The following is a 15520-nucleotide window of genomic DNA, read 5'->3' as shown; positions in this document are numbered from 1 at the left end:
GAAGTTTTTAGCTTGAAATAATCCCATTTGTCTATTTTTACTTTGTTTGCCTATGCTTTTGAGATCTGACATAAAAAAATCTTCACCCAGACCAATGTCCTGGAGTGATTCCTCAATGTTTTCTTCTAGTAGTTTCACGGTTTGAGGATTTAGATTTAATCTTTAATCAATTTTGATTTGCTTTTTGTATATGGTAAGAGAGAAGGATCCAGTTTCATTCTTCTGCATATAGTTATCTAGTTTTCTTGGCACTATTTATTGAAAAGTCTATCCTTCCCCCCATTATATGTTTTTGGTACCTTTGTTGAAGATGAGCTGGCTGTAAATGTGTGGATTTACATCTGCGTTCTCTATTCTGTCCCATTGGTCTATTCTGTCTGTTTTTATGCCAATGTCATACTGATTTGGTTACTATAGCTTTGTAGTAAAATTTGAAGTCAGGTAGTGTAATGCCTCCAGCTTTGTTCCTTTTGCTCAGATTGCTTTGGTTATTTGGGGTCTTTTGTGATTCCATATACGTCTTAAGATTTTTTTCTATTTCTGTAGAGAATGTAATTGGATTGCATTTAATCTGTAAATTGCTTTGAGTAGTATTATAATTTAACCAATATTAAGTATTTCAGTTCATGAGTCTGGAATATCTTTTCATTTTGTTGTGTCCCTTTCAATATCTTTCTCAATATTTTAGTATGGTATTTCTTTATCTCTTTGCTTTTGTCTTCACAAATTTTAGCTTAGGATGCAGAATTTGGCCTTTTCAAATTCTGACTCCCAGTCCTCAAGGATTGCAAGGTATGGGTATAAAGATTTTTCTAAAAAATGAAGTTTCATTATTCCCTCTCTGCTTTCAGATAGTATAGCTTGGACTGAACTTCTGCTTTTCTCATATAATATTATTGGAGGCCACAAGTAATGTTCAATATCTTGCTATTTTTCTTGGGGCTGAGTCCAAAGATTTAACAAACCATCGGACAGCCAGTTGCATTTCTACTGTATAACAAAACTTTTCAAATAATTATTTAGGGATGGGAATAATTATCTCCTCTCTGTTTTGCACCCCACATTATCTCAGCTATTTCCATATGTTAGGGCCTGTTACTTAAATTATCTCATTCTTAGGTATAAATGACTCAGGACTTTTTCCTTTGCAGATGACAGAAACCCAACTCAGAACTGCTTTAACAAAATAAAGTGGGTGGTGGGGGGTGCAGGTGTGTGTTTCAGAGGAGGGAAGATTATCTCCACGTCTACAAGTACATGCTAGATTGGGCACTGATGGACAGAATCATCAGTTTATTAGTGAAGCATAACTTGTGTTGAACAAGACAAGCTGGCTCAAGCATTTGAAGATGCTTTTGAGGTACGGAGGCAACATTCAACTGGAGATCTTCAAAACGTACCTGGTTTTCATCAGTGATTGTCCCCATGTCAGAGGAGATTCCAACTGCTATGGAATGTTGCTTACAGAGGAATCTATTTGTAATTGGAGAACTTTAATAAATAATGCTGCAGACTTCTATTTTGAAGGAACTATTCATTGATCTTTGTGGAACATAACTGAAAGCCAGCTGGTACAGTCTGCTGTTTTCCAGCAAGAGGGAGGACAAGGCAGGAAGCTTCTCTGACTGAATAACTTCACAAATCTCAGTATAATCCCAAGATGGCATCTGCATTCAGTAAGTAGATAAAACCAAAGGCAGTTTCCAGTTTGTATCAAAAAATGAAGAAAAATTTGCCAAACTTTGAGGAATAAGAAAGGGCAATAGGAAGACCATGGTCTATCAGAAAATGGCCAGGGAACTGAGGAATTATGGAAAAACTCAGGAAATCAACAAAATCTGGAGAAAGCTCATTTACCAATGAGCTTCAGTGGGGCCTTTCTCTGAAGATCTCTCCATCTTGTTTCTTGGAGAAAGAGATTGTCTACTCACAGTATGTTCAACTGATCAAGAACATCTCAGTTTAAGTAATTGGAATGCAAACTAAAATTATACATATGCCAGTTACCATGAGCTTAGTCACCATGATTGCTAAATATACTCTCCCATTTCATCATCTTTTTTGGCATTAGAAATCCCTACAAGCTTGAGGATTTTTCTCTTAAAGCAAATACTGAAGATAAAAAAATTAGCTTCATTGAGGCTATCTTTTATCAAATAGCACATAATTTATACAGACTTGGTGGGAAATTCTGCCAGTGAACAACTTTGTTGTTTCAAATCATCAAGCCCCATTTGAAAGTATGGACTAAATATCCTTGCTTTTACTATTCTCTGTGCAGCCACTTTCTTCTAGGTTAACAATGCCAGTGCAGATGATTTGATTTATGTATTAATTTAAACATTTTCCTGTCTTACACTCAGGTGGAAAATCATTTGGATATATATCTGATGGCTTTACAAAAATTATTTACAAAAAGTAATTGCATATAATACAGTGTTTATGCCAAAGTATGTTTATGTCTTAAAAACTTTGGTGGAAATGTGTATTCAGGTCCCTTGCTCATTTTCTAATTGGGTTTCTTGTTTTCTTAATATTGAGTTGTTGGAGCTCCTTCTGTATTTTGGATATTAATCCCTTGTCAGATGTATGGCTTGCAGCTGTTTTCTCCCAATCTGTGAGTTGTTTCTGCATGCTGTTGGTTGTTTCATTGGCTATGCAGAAGCTTTTTAGTTTGATGTAATCCGATTTGTCTATTTTTGCTTTTGTTGCCTGTGCTTTTGGGGTCACATCCAAAAAACCGTTGTCCAGAGAGTGTCATGTAGTTTTTCCTCCCTGTGTTTTCTTCCAGTAAGTTTAGAGTTTCTGGTATTACGTTTGAATCTTTAATTCATTTTAATTTGATTTTTAGTTCTGTATATGGTGTGAGATAAGGGTCCAATTTTATTGTTCTGCAGGTGGAAATTTCATTTTCCCAACACTATTTATTGAAGGGACTGTCCTCTTCCTATTGCATATTCTGGTACCTTTGTTGAAAATCAATTGACTGTATGGTAGTAGGTTAAGTTCCAAGCTCTCTATTCCACTCCATTAGTCAATGTGTCTGTCTTTTTTTTTTTTTTCCAATATCATGTTGTTTTGATTGCTATAGATTTGTAGTATACTTTGAAATCTGGTGGTGTGATACCTCCAGCTTTGTCCTTTTTGTTCATGATTGCCTTGGTTGTTTGTGGTTTTTGTTGTCCATATGAATTTTTGTTTTGTTTTGTTTTTTGAGATGGAGTCTCACTCTATGGCCCAAACTGGAGTGCAAGTGGTGCAATCAAGGCTCACTGCAACTTCCGCCTCCCAGCTTCAAGTGATTCTCGTCCCTCAGCCTCCCAGGTAGCTGGGATTACAGGTGAGTGCCACCATGCCTGGCTGATTTTTGTATTTTTAGCAGAGATGGGGTTTTACCATGTTGGCTAGGTTGGTCTCGAACTCCTGATCTCAGGTGATCCTCCCACCTCGGCCTCCCAAAGTGCTTAGATTACAGGTGTAAGCCACCACGTCCAGCCCCATATGAAGTTTTGGATTTTTTTTTTATTTCTATGAAAAGCGATGTTGGGATATTCATAGGGATTGCATTGAATTTGTAGATCACTTTGGGTAGTATAACATTTTAGTAATATTAGTTCTTCTGAACCATGAACATGAAATATCTTTCCATTTATTTGTGTCTTATTCAGTTTATTTCATCAACACCTTATAGTTTTCGTTGTATAAGTCTTTTGTCTCCTTGGTTAAATCTATCGCCAATTTCTTTTTCTTGCTTAATTGCTCTGTCTCGAACTTCCAATTCCATGCTGAGTGGGCATCGTTGTCTTGTTCCAGATCTTGGGGGAAAGGCTTTTAGTTATTCACTGCTGAGTCACTGTTAGCTGTCAGCATCTCTGGATAGCTTTTATTGTTGAGCTACCTTTCTTCTATAGCTAATTTGGTGATTGTTTTTATGGTTAAGGGATGTTGAATTTTGTCAATTTTTTTCTGCTTCTGATGAGATAATCATATGGTTTTTGTCATTTATTCTGTTAATGTGGCATATCATTTATTGACTTGCATATGTTGAACCCTCCTTGCATTCCAGGGATAAAGACATTTCTCAAAAGAATACATATAAATGGCTAACAGATATAATGAAAAATACTCGATATTGCTAATCATTAGGGAAATGCAAATTAAAGCCATAATGGGACATCATCTCACACTGGTCAGAATGGCTGTTATCAAAAATATGAAAGATAAATGTTGTCAAGAATGTGGAGAAAAGGGAACAATTGTACAATGTTGGTGGGAATATAAATTAGTATAGTCAATATGGAAAACAGTGTGGAGGTTCTTCAAAAAACTAAACATAAAATTGCCATATGATCTTGAAATCCCACTTCTGGGTATTTACCAAAAAGGTTTAAAATCAGTTTGTCGAAGAGATGTCTATACCCCATGTTCATTGCAGCACCATTCACAATAGCAAGTTACAGAATCAACTTAACTGTGCATCAACAAACGAGTGGATAAAGACAATGTGGCATACTTACAGAAAGGAATACTATGAAGCCTTAAAAAAGCAAGACATTCTTGGCCAGGCATGGTGGCTCACACCTGTAATCCTGGCACTTTGGGAGGCCAAGGTGGATGGATCAGTTGAGGTCAGGAGTTCGAGACCAGCCTGGCCCACATGGTGAAACCCTGTCTCTACTAAAAATATAAAAATTAGCCGGGCATGGTGGTGGGTGCCTGTAATCCCAGCTACTCAGGAGGCTGAGGCAGGAGAATCGCTTGAACCGGGGAGGTGGAGGTTGCAGTGAGCCGAGCTCATGCCACTGCACTCCAGCCTGGGTGACAGAGTGAGACTCAGTCTCAAAAAACAAACAAACAAAAAAACAAGAACAACAACACAAAAGAAAGACATTCTGAGATTTGTGACAACATAGATGGAATTAGAATATTATGCTAAGTAAATTAAGTCAGGTTCAGGAAGGCAAGTACTGCAGGTTCTCACATATATGTGGAATCTAAAACAAACCTGTAGAAGCAGAAGGTAGAATGGTGGTTACAGAGGCTGGGGGTTGTGGGGAAGGGGGAGATGGTGATCAAAGGGCATCAGATTTTAGTCAGACAGGAGGATTTAAAAAATACTTTTGAGTTCTATTGCACAGCATGGTGAATATAGTTAATAATAGAGTATTGTACATTTCAAAACAGCCAAGAGAGTAAATTTCAAATGTTCTCACCATAAAAATGTTAAGTATTTGAGGTACTGGATATGTTAACCAGCTTGATTTAATTATTCCACATTGTATTCATAAATTGTAACATCACTTTGTATCCCATAAATTTAATTATAAATTATCAATTTACAATTTCAAAAATAAAGCAGGAAGGGGATTTATTGGCTCATAGAGCTAAGTCTGAGGTCAATAGGATTAAGGTGTGGCTGGATCAGATGTCATCAGTACTCTGCCTTCCTTTCTATCCCTTTTATTCCTTCTTATTCTTTTTTTTTTTTTTTTTTGAGACAGAGTCTTGCTCTGTCACCCAGGCTGGAGTGCAATGGCTTGATCTTGGCTCACTGCAACTTCTGCCCCCCGGGCTCAAGTGATTCTCTTGCCTCACCTCTTGAGTAGCTGGGATTACAGGTGCCCGCCACCATGCCCGGCTAATTTTTGTATTTTCAGTAGAGACAGGGTTTCACCACGTTGGCCAGCCTGCTCTCGAACTCCTCAGGTGATCCGCCCTCAGGTGATCCGTCCGCCTTGGCCTCCCAAAGTGCTGGGATTACAGGTATGAGCCATCATGCCCGGCCGGAAAGGGTTTCTTAATGAGAGCTGATGGGATGGGATTTCAACTGGCAGGAAATAAAGTGGCAGATACTCCTTTGGGCGGCTGCATCAGCAAGACTGGAATCAGGGAGTTGAGACGAGGTGGGACAGGTAGGAGGAAGCCAACTCTCACTTCCTCCTTCTCTCCCCATTTGTCTTCTTTTTTACCCTGAGCAGATACCTGTCATCCTTTTTTTCATTTAATATTGTATCATAAGCATTTTCCATGTCGCTAATGTATTTTCTTAATAAACTTTTTATTTTGGAATAATTTTAGATTTACAGAGAATTAATGAAGACAACAGAGAGTTCTTGTATTCCCCTCCCCCAGTTTGCTTCTCCTGATGTTCTCATCTCACATGACTGGTCAATTGTCATAACTAAGAAACCACTCTTGTATGTTACTATTTTTATTTTTGAGACAGGGTCTCACTCTGTCACCCAGACTGGAGTGCACTGGCACAATTTCAGCTCACTGCAACCTCCACCTCCCAGGCTCAAGCGATCCTCCCACTTCAGCCTCCTGAGTTGCCAGGACTACAGGCAAAAATTAAATGGGCGCGGTAGCATGCGCCTGTAGTTCCAGCTACTTGTGAGGCTGAGAAGAAGAATCGCTTGAACCCAGGAGGTGGAGGTTACAGTGAGCCGAGATCGCGCTACTGCACTCCAGCCTGGCGACACAGTGAGTCTCTGTCTCAAAAAAAAAAAAAAAAAAAAATGCTGGAAACAATAAGTGGAGGGAAAGTAACAGGTACGGGAACCACCATGAACAAAACATTAGAGGCAGAAACAAGCTCTCTTTTTATGTTGGCCCCTGGGACAGTTTACTCTTCTCCCCACAAAGAGTAGCTGACCAACACTTGGAGGAAACTATGGCAAAGAGTTTAAAGCCTGGAGTGGGAAGATTAGGGGTGTGCTGGGGGAGAGACGGGGTGCTGAGAAGGAGTGAAGAGGCATGGCTGGAGAGAGAGAGAGAGAGATGTGGGAGAGCAAAGTGACTTGTCACCACTGCTTTTTGGCTGGAGTGGCAGTGGGGATAATTATGAAAATAATCACTACTAATTGTAAAAATTCATGGACAATAGAAGGGAACATCCTCAGCTCCTTTTCACCACTTTTTTGTTTGTTTTTTGTTTTTTAACTGCTCCTAACAATCTGGTGTATTTCTTTACATACTTTCTTCCTGTGCATACAAACCATAAGAATACAAACTTACAGGAAACCAGGCAACACCAACCTCCTAAGCCTTGAACCTCTCTCTGCCACTGGCTGCTTCGTCCCTGTGCTGGTTCTCCTCCTAACCTCCAGGTGGGCTCTCTCTTCTTTCCCCTTCCTTCTCTTTTTTTTTTCTGATTGAGACAAAGTCTCACTCTGTCACCAGGCTGGAGTGCAGTGGTGTGATCTCGGCTCACTGCAACCTCTGCCTCCCAGGTTCAAGCGATTCTTGTGCTTCAGCCTCCGAGTAGCTAGGACTACAGGCGTGCACCACCACACCTGGCTAATTTTTGTATTTTTTTTTTTTTTTGAGACAGAGTCTTGCTCCGTTGCCCAGGCTGGAGTGCAGTGGTGCGATCTTGGCTCACTGCAACCTCCGCCTCCTGGGTTCAAGCAATTCTCCTGCCTCAGCCTCCTGAGTAGCTGGGATTACAGGCGCCTGCCACTACGCCCAGCTAATTTTTTTTGTATTTTTAGTAGAGATGGGGTTTCACCATGTTGGTCAGGCTGGTCTCGAACCCCTAACCTCATGATCCACCTGCCTCGGCCTCCCAAAGTGCTGGGATTATAGGTGTGAGCTACTGTGCCCGGCCAATTTTTGTATTTTTAGCAGAGATGGAGTTTCACCATGTTGGCCAGGCTGGTCTCGAACTCCTGACCTCAGGTGATCCATCCGCCTCGGCCTCCCAAAGTGCTGGGATTACAGGCATGAGCCACGGCGCCTGGCCCCCTTCCTCCTCCTGAAAAGAAGGTGGATCTCAAGGCTCAGTCCTGCTCTTCCCTCCACATCCTTTGCTCTTGCAGGTCTCCTCTTCCATGCAGGTGGCTCCCTCATCTCCTCTTCAATATCTGACTTCTCTCAAAAGTTCCAAGTCTGGATTTGCCATTACTTGCTGGACATCTCTTCCTTTATCTCATACCCACCACTGCTCATAAAGATTTGTCGATGACCAAAGTCAGTCATTTGTCTCAGTTTCCTTCTTTAAGCTTTCCATTTTTTATCACTGGCATTTGTGTATACCCAAAGTCATGGGCTCAAAACATTGGCCTTATCCTTGACTTTTCTCATTAACATCCAGCTCTAACTGGTTCTTCTCCTGTAATATCTTTCTCCTCCATCCCATAGTTTCAGTCTATTTTACCACCTAGATCATGATAGACTTCGTGCCATGAATCTGTCCCCACTCCAACCCGTCTCCTTACAGCTGCCATATGAACCTTTATAAAATGCTGTTTACATGTTAATCCTCTTCCTCCTGAACACAGAATTCCTCACCTTCTTGCTTACCTGCCACAGTCCCAATTTCTAATCCTGGTAATTATACCTCCCACCGTCTGGCACCAAACTGTCTTCCTAGACTCACCTCCTGCTCTTCCCACACCCGTGTTCCACTCCAGCGCAAATCATTTAGTTACTGGTCTCTTAAAACACTGCATTTGCTGACTCCTGGGTCTTTCCTTGAGCCACTAACTCAATCTGAAATTTTGATCTCCTTTTTTTTTAACTTGTTCAAGAACTTTTTTCCCAGCTCAAATCGCAGTCAAGCCCTGTCTCTTTCAAGAAGCATTTTTTTAGCTGGGCGTGGTGGCTCATACTTGTAATCCCAGCAGTTTGGGAGTCTGAGGTGGGAGGATTGCTTGAGCCCTGGAGTTGAGACTAGCCTGGACAACATAGTGGGACCCCATCTCCACACACACACACACACAAAGCATTTTTTAACCACCTCCACAGTCCATGGAACTGACCTTTCCAAAACCTGAGGCCAATGCTTATTGATAGACTGGGTTGGTATTTACATATTATATATTATCTCTTTGGCCTCCCTGAGTTTCCCCTGTGCAGAGACTATACCTATCTCTATTTACCTTCTATTTCTCTATTTATCTTCAGTGCCTGGCACAGGATCTGGACATCATAGATGTTCAATAACTTTTAGAAATAATTATTTATTTATTGAGAGACAGGGTCTCTCTCTGTCACCTAGGCTGGAATGCAGTGGCACGATCATAGTTCACCACAGCCTTGAATTCCTTGGGTCAAGGGATCCTCCAGCCTCAGTCTCCCAGGTAGCTAGGACTACAGGTGCAGGCCACCACACCTGGCTAAATTTTTTTTTTTTTTTTTACTTTTCATAGAGATGGGGGTCTGGCTATGTTGCTCAAGCTGGTCTTGAACTCCTGGCCTCAAGCATTCCTCCTGCTTTGTCCTCCCAAAGTGCTAGGATTACAGGCATGAGCCACCATGCCTAGTCTCAATAGCTTTTATGTGGAATGATTATGCTTACGCATAGGTTGAAGGTTTGAAGGCAAGAAGATAAAGTTTGGGGAATAAACAAGGGAGATGTTATAGGAATGGATGAAGGATAAAACTGTGGTGGGCACAAAGGGTTAAAGGAGAGGCAAAATTGGGTTTGGGGATTAAGATCACAGAAGAGGGATACGAGTATGAGATTGTGTGAGAATGTCCTACATGTCACTGGCAGTGCTCATGTTAGAGGGACCATCTGGATGTGGTCATGAGGTTGTTGGGTGAGAACCAGATGGGCCTCAGGGTAGGGAAAATTAGGTGGAGTTTGGCCTCCTCAGATCTACAAAGGCAGACAACCCAATGAATGAATTACTTAATTTGACTCTTGTAGAGGCTCAAAGAAGCCCCTCCTGGAAGGTCTAGCTGCTTGTTTCACAAAGGCCAAAGACAGGGAAGTATTTTGTTTACAGGATTCATTCAGAAAAGTATTTATTGAGCATATACTATGCACCAGGCATTGAGAACATAGAGATTTTGTTTTCCCTCAAGGAGTTCCTAGTCTAGTGGGGGGAAACAAAGACATAAAAAGTAAATGCAACAGTGTGTTACAATGGAGAAGAATCCCGTGTGGGGTATTATGGGGGCACAAAGCAGGGAGGGATAGGTTCACCTCGAGGAGATAGAAAAGGCTTCTCAGGGAGTCAACTTGAGCTGAGTCTTTAAATCTGTGTAGATATCTACCAGGTTGATGGGAATAAAGGACAGTTGGGGAGAGGGTGGGCATTCTGGGCAAACAGACAGCAAGAGTTGCAGGGAGCTGATGAAATTTCAGGGAAATTCATGAATTTGGGGTCAGGAAGAGATAAGTGACGTGGTTGCACAGAAAACAGGAGACCCATGAGGAGACGTCTTTGGTGTGCTGGGGAGAGATAATAAAGGCCTGCAGCAAGCAGGGGAAGCAGGAATGGAGACGGGCAGGGTGGAAGACATGAGAAGGAAGTGGAGCGGTCAGGACTCCATTGTTTAATTGGTGATGACAGGAAGAGAAAGAGAAAGAGTAGACTGTGTGACAGAGAGCAGAAGAGAAGGAAAGATTGGTCATTGTTACTCCCTGGTTCTTGGCTGGGGAAACTAGGTATATGATGTGTGTGTATTTGCTGAGATGTGGGACACATAAGGACTAGAAGAGTTGCTTGGTTTTTGATAACCAAGTCTGAGGTGCTTTTGGGAATCATGGCCCACTTAACTTTCCACTCCTTTTCATCTGTGAAAGCTCTGATGTCTGAGAAAGGTCAAAGGGATACTTGGTAGAGAACTATAAGCAAGTACGATCCAACTTAAAATAACTTACTGAACATTCACTATATGCCAGACACAGTGTGGTCCACGCTAATCTCTGAGGGGGCAGGGACTCTGACTTGTTCACGTTTGCATTCCAGTGCCTCATACAGAGGCTGACACACAGTGGACATTCAATTAATATTTGTTGAATGGATGACAAGACATGAATGAATATAACGGTTAATGGGTAATAGGAATATAGTAATGAGAATCTCCTGATGCCTCCTTTTGGGAGCAAGCTGTCTGGTTGGGGCGACAAATGTATAGACAACCAGTGTCCAAAGAGCATATTAAATACTTGAATAGAGGTTGGATGTAAGGGCAATGGGGACTGAAGAGAAAGGAGGAGTGACTGAGCCCTCGTGTTGGATTTTTAAGGATATGTACAAGTTTTCTAGGCAAAGAGGAAAAGAAATCCCAGGAAGAAGGAATAGACCATATCATGGCTTAGAGGGGTGTAAATGTGTGGCAGGGTTCTCAGAATAACAAAATGTTTAATGCATCTGAATTCTACATGGCGATCATAATGCCTGCCATCCCCTTATAAGGAAATCTGCCCCATCCACAGTCAGAGGTGTACTTGGATGGGACCACTCCCCAGACAAAAGAGCAGGGTCAGTTTCTCACTATGGGTGTGTGTGTGTATGTGTGTGTGTGTGTGTGTGTGTGTGTGTGTTGATCTGGAAAATACAGAGAGGATCAGGCAGTTAGCAATAGGAGCAAAGATGGAGAGAAGCCAGAGGGGCCAAGATGGCCATGGGGAACAGAAGTTACAAAGAAGTAGAACCTCGTGGTAGAGAAAAGACATGCTGAGCAGAGGGAGAAGCCGTGGTTGTGTTTTTGGCTGAGAGCAGATGAACTCAGATGGTCAGCCCATTAATCACATCTGTGTATATTAAAAATCTTTTAGTCATGTTAAAATATTTGCTTCTAACCATCAAATATATTTTAAAGAACTCATTAGGAGAGGGATAGTCTGTTATATTTACCCAGATATTTAATGTTTCTGTTGTTCTCACTTGATTCCCCGTGTTCCAGGTTTCCTTCTCACATCACTTCCCTTCTGTCTGAAGAAATTTCTTAAGCAATTCTTTTAGATTACATATGCTGGAAATTGATTGTCTTAGTTTTTTTTTTCTTCTTTTCATCTGAGAATGTTATCATTTCACCTTCATTTCTCAAAGATATTTTTTTCTGGATATAGAATTCTGAGTTGATAGCTGTTTTCTTTCAGCACTTTCAAAATATTATTCTACTTTCTTTTTTTAAAAAAATTTTCTTTCCACAGGTTATTGGGGAACAGGTGGTGTTTGGTTACATGAGTAAGTTCTTTAGTGGTGATTTATGAGATTTTGGTGCACCCATTACCTGAGCAGTAAACACTGCACCCAATTTGTGTTCTTTTATCCCTCACCCTCTTCCCACCCTTTCCCCCTGAGTCCCCACATTCTATTGTATCATTCTTATGCCTTTGCATCCTCATAGCTTAGCTCCCACTTATGAGTGAGAATATAGGATATTTGGTTTTCCATTCCTGAGCTACTTCACTTAGAATAATAGTCTCCAATTGCATCCAGGTTGCTGCCATTAAGTCATTGCTTTTTATGGCTGAGTAGTATTCCATCGTATGTATGTGTATATGCATATCACAGTTTCTTTATCCACTTGTTGATTGATGGGCATTTTGGTTGGTTCCACAGTTTTGCAATTGCGAATTGTGCTGCTATAAACATGCGTGTGCAAGTACCTTTTTTGTATAATGACTTCTTTTCTTCTGGGTAGATGCCCAGTAGTGGGATTGCTGGATCGAATGGTAGTTCTACTTTTAGTTCTCTATGAATCTCCACACTGTTTTCCACAGTGGTTGTATTAGTTTACATTCCCACCAGCAGTGTAGAAGTGTTCCCTGTTCACTACATCCATGCCAACATCTATTATGTTTTGATTTTTTTGATTATGGCCATTCTTGCAGGAGTAAGGTGGTATCACATTGTGGTTTTGATTTGTGTTTTCCTGATTAGTGATGTTGAGCATTTTTCATATGTTGGTCATTTTGTATATCTTGAGAATTGTTGTCTATTCATGTCCTTAGCCCACTTTTTGATGGGATTGTTTTTTTCTTGCTAATTCATTTGAGTTTGTTGTAGATTCTGGAGATTAGTCCTTTGTCAGATGTATCTTCTGGCCTCCATTGTTTTTGATGAGAACCCTGCAGTCATTCAAATTATTATTTCTCTATGGGAAATACATTGCTTTTCTCTGCTTGCTTTCAAGATTTTTTCTTTGGCTTTAGTTTTCACTAGTTTGATTGTGATTATCCGGATGAGGATTTGTTTGTTTTATCCTGTTGGTGATTTGTTGAGATTTTTGAAGCTGTAAGTTATATCTTTTATGAAATTTGAAAAATTGGAAGCCATTATTTATTTATTTTTTTCTGCACCACACACTCTTATCTTTCTTTGACTGATGACATGAATGTTAGACCTTTTGGTTTTGTCCTTCATGTCCTTGAGACTCTATTTACTGAAACAATTTTTTCTTGATGTCATTCAAATTGCATAGTTTCTATTGAGCTATCTTCAAATTCACTGACTCTTTCCTTTGCTGTCTCCATTCTGCTGCAAGCTCACTCAGTGAGCTAAAACTTTTTTTAAAAATTTATTTTATTATTAATTTATTAATGGGGTACAGGTGGTTTTTGGTGACATGGATGAATTATATAGCGGTGAAGTCTGAGATTTTGGTGCACCCGTCACCTGAATAGTGTACGTTGTACCTAATGCATAGATTTTGTTCCCTTGGTCCCCTTCCCACCCTCCTGAATCTCCTTCTGAATCTCTAAAGTCCATTATATCGCTCTGTATGCCTTTGCGTATTCCTAGCTTAGCTCTCACTTATAAGTGAGAACATACAGTGTTTGGTTTTCCATTCCATTATCCCCTAGGGGGTTGGAATGGTAGAGGTTTCTTAAAGCTTATCTCCTTCTCCCATCTCATGCACTTTTTATTTATTTATTTTCCCCCAGTATTTTATTTACTGGTTTGATGGTTCAGGTTTCAGGCCAGTAGAAGAGGTGTCCCTGAGTAGGAATCGGTTGTGGGTAAAGCAAGTGGGTTAATGAAGACCCAGGCTTGACAGAGGTGGCTGGAGGAGCCCTCAGTGAGTCACAGTGAGGTCTTATCAGGGAGAAGGGTTGGAGTCACCTTAGCTCCCCTGCAAGGTCAGCAGGGACGTTTTCCACCTCTTAGATATGCTCCTGTCCCAGCGCTCTGGCTATTCAGATCAGACAGGCACCTCTTTTCATCTGTAGGATGTTGGTGTTCCAAATAGAGAGGAATTGTGACTGTTTCTTGTGCAAGCCTGATCCTGGAGGGTGCTCCTCTTGTGGGGATGCAGTCACCTTGATGTGTTCCAGAATGGCCGTCTATAGTTGCACCCATGTCGAGCTCCTGTGGGAGAAGTCCCAACTGTGCATATGGTGGTGAACAAGGGGGGAAGGACTGCCTCTTCTCCAAGATCCTTCCCATGCACCAAAGCTGTCTGACTGTTGCGATAGAGCTGAAGACTTTCCCTGCTGAGCCCAGCACTTCAGCTGCGCCTCTGCTCAAGGAAGCTTTCCACCAGCGGAAGGATCTGATGCTCAAGGCCTGCCATCCAGATTCTTTGGTCCCACAGGGTCTTCCCTTGATGGGGCGCACTCCCCCTTTCCCTATGAGTGGGAGTCCCTGTGAGCCACGCTACTGTGAATGTTGTTGCTCCTCTGGGTCTAGCTGCCCAGTGACGTTGCCACCCTCCAGGCTGGTGTTGGGAAATGCCAGTTGTGAATGCCAGTTTCCCAGACGTGGGTAGCAACACCAGCTCTACTGGGGGTAGCAGGGGAGTGACGTAGACTCTGAAATTCCTTGGTTATTGGTAGCCGTAGTATGTTGGCTTTCTTGAATGCTAGTTATAGTAGTAATGAGCTTTTCATGTGGACTCAGGACTTCCTGGTTAGCCGGAGTGATGCAGGCAGTGGTAATAGCTGAGATCATAGAGCCTCCTTCTTCCTGGGTGCAATGTTATTCTACCAGGAGATGCTGTAATGGACTGTGCTGGTTGGCCTCCAGCCAGGAGGTGGTGCTTGCAAATGAACACCAGCTGCGGTAGGTGTGTGTGTTGGGGGGTGGTGGTGGTGGGGGCGTGGAGGGAGGAATACTCTGGTTTCACAGGCAATAGTCAGGGCCACGTAGCTCTCAAGAGATTCTGTCCTTTGTGTTAAGCTACCAGGGCAGGTGGCGGGGCAAAGCCAGATGGGGGCTGCGTCGGTCAGGTTTGTGCTCTGATTCTCCGTGTGCAGGGCAAGCAGCAGCTCCTGTGAATGTTGGGGGATGGAGTGGGTCTCAGGCCACTGGGTTGATGTTCTTCTGCCTCCGCTGCGCAGAAGAGTTTGTGCAGAGTGGGGAGTAGCAGGCAGCGGTGAGCCCCCCAATTCCCATGCACTTAGTGAGGCAGATCTACTACCACAGCTTCCACTGGCAGCGGCGAGCTGAATTCCAGCCAGTCTGTAATCGGAACTTGCCACAGTTATAAGCTTTCCCCACGGGAGATCGCAATTGTGGCTTTCACGCCACACCCTTCCCTGTCCTGCAAAGCCGGCACCCGAGGCTCCTGCACCCGCGGCTTCTGCACTCACGGCCCCCTGCACTCGCAGCCCACTTTTCACTCTCCCCCGCCTGGCCCTGGCCAAGGGAGTTGGTCCCCACCCAAGGTTATGTATATATATCGTGAAACCCCTCGGGAGCTTCGTTCAACCTGCGACCGCCGTCTAAACTTTTTGCCTGTCCTCCACGGGGTCCCCTGTGAGGAACAGTAAGGAACGGCTGCCCTCCTGTGTTGGGATTTGGGAGTGCACGCAAGTGTCTTCTGCCACTGCTCC

The 15520-nt window shown here is 42.4% G+C and overlaps 1 pseudogene; it reads left to right on the top strand.

Annotated features, from left to right (window-relative positions):
* The first annotated feature begins 739 nt into the window (after positions 1 to 739).
* On the top strand, positions 740 to 2154 carry LOC115931288 (transcription factor Spi-C-like; annotated as a pseudogene).
* Positions 2155 to 15520: the final 13366 nt, after the last annotated feature.

This window comes from Gorilla gorilla, chromosome 19 (assembly GCF_029281585.2).
Source record: "Gorilla gorilla gorilla isolate KB3781 chromosome 19, NHGRI_mGorGor1-v2.1_pri, whole genome shotgun sequence".
Lineage (NCBI taxonomy): Eukaryota > Metazoa > Chordata > Mammalia > Primates > Hominidae > Gorilla > Gorilla gorilla.
This window is presented reverse-complemented; position numbering and strand designations above follow the sequence as displayed.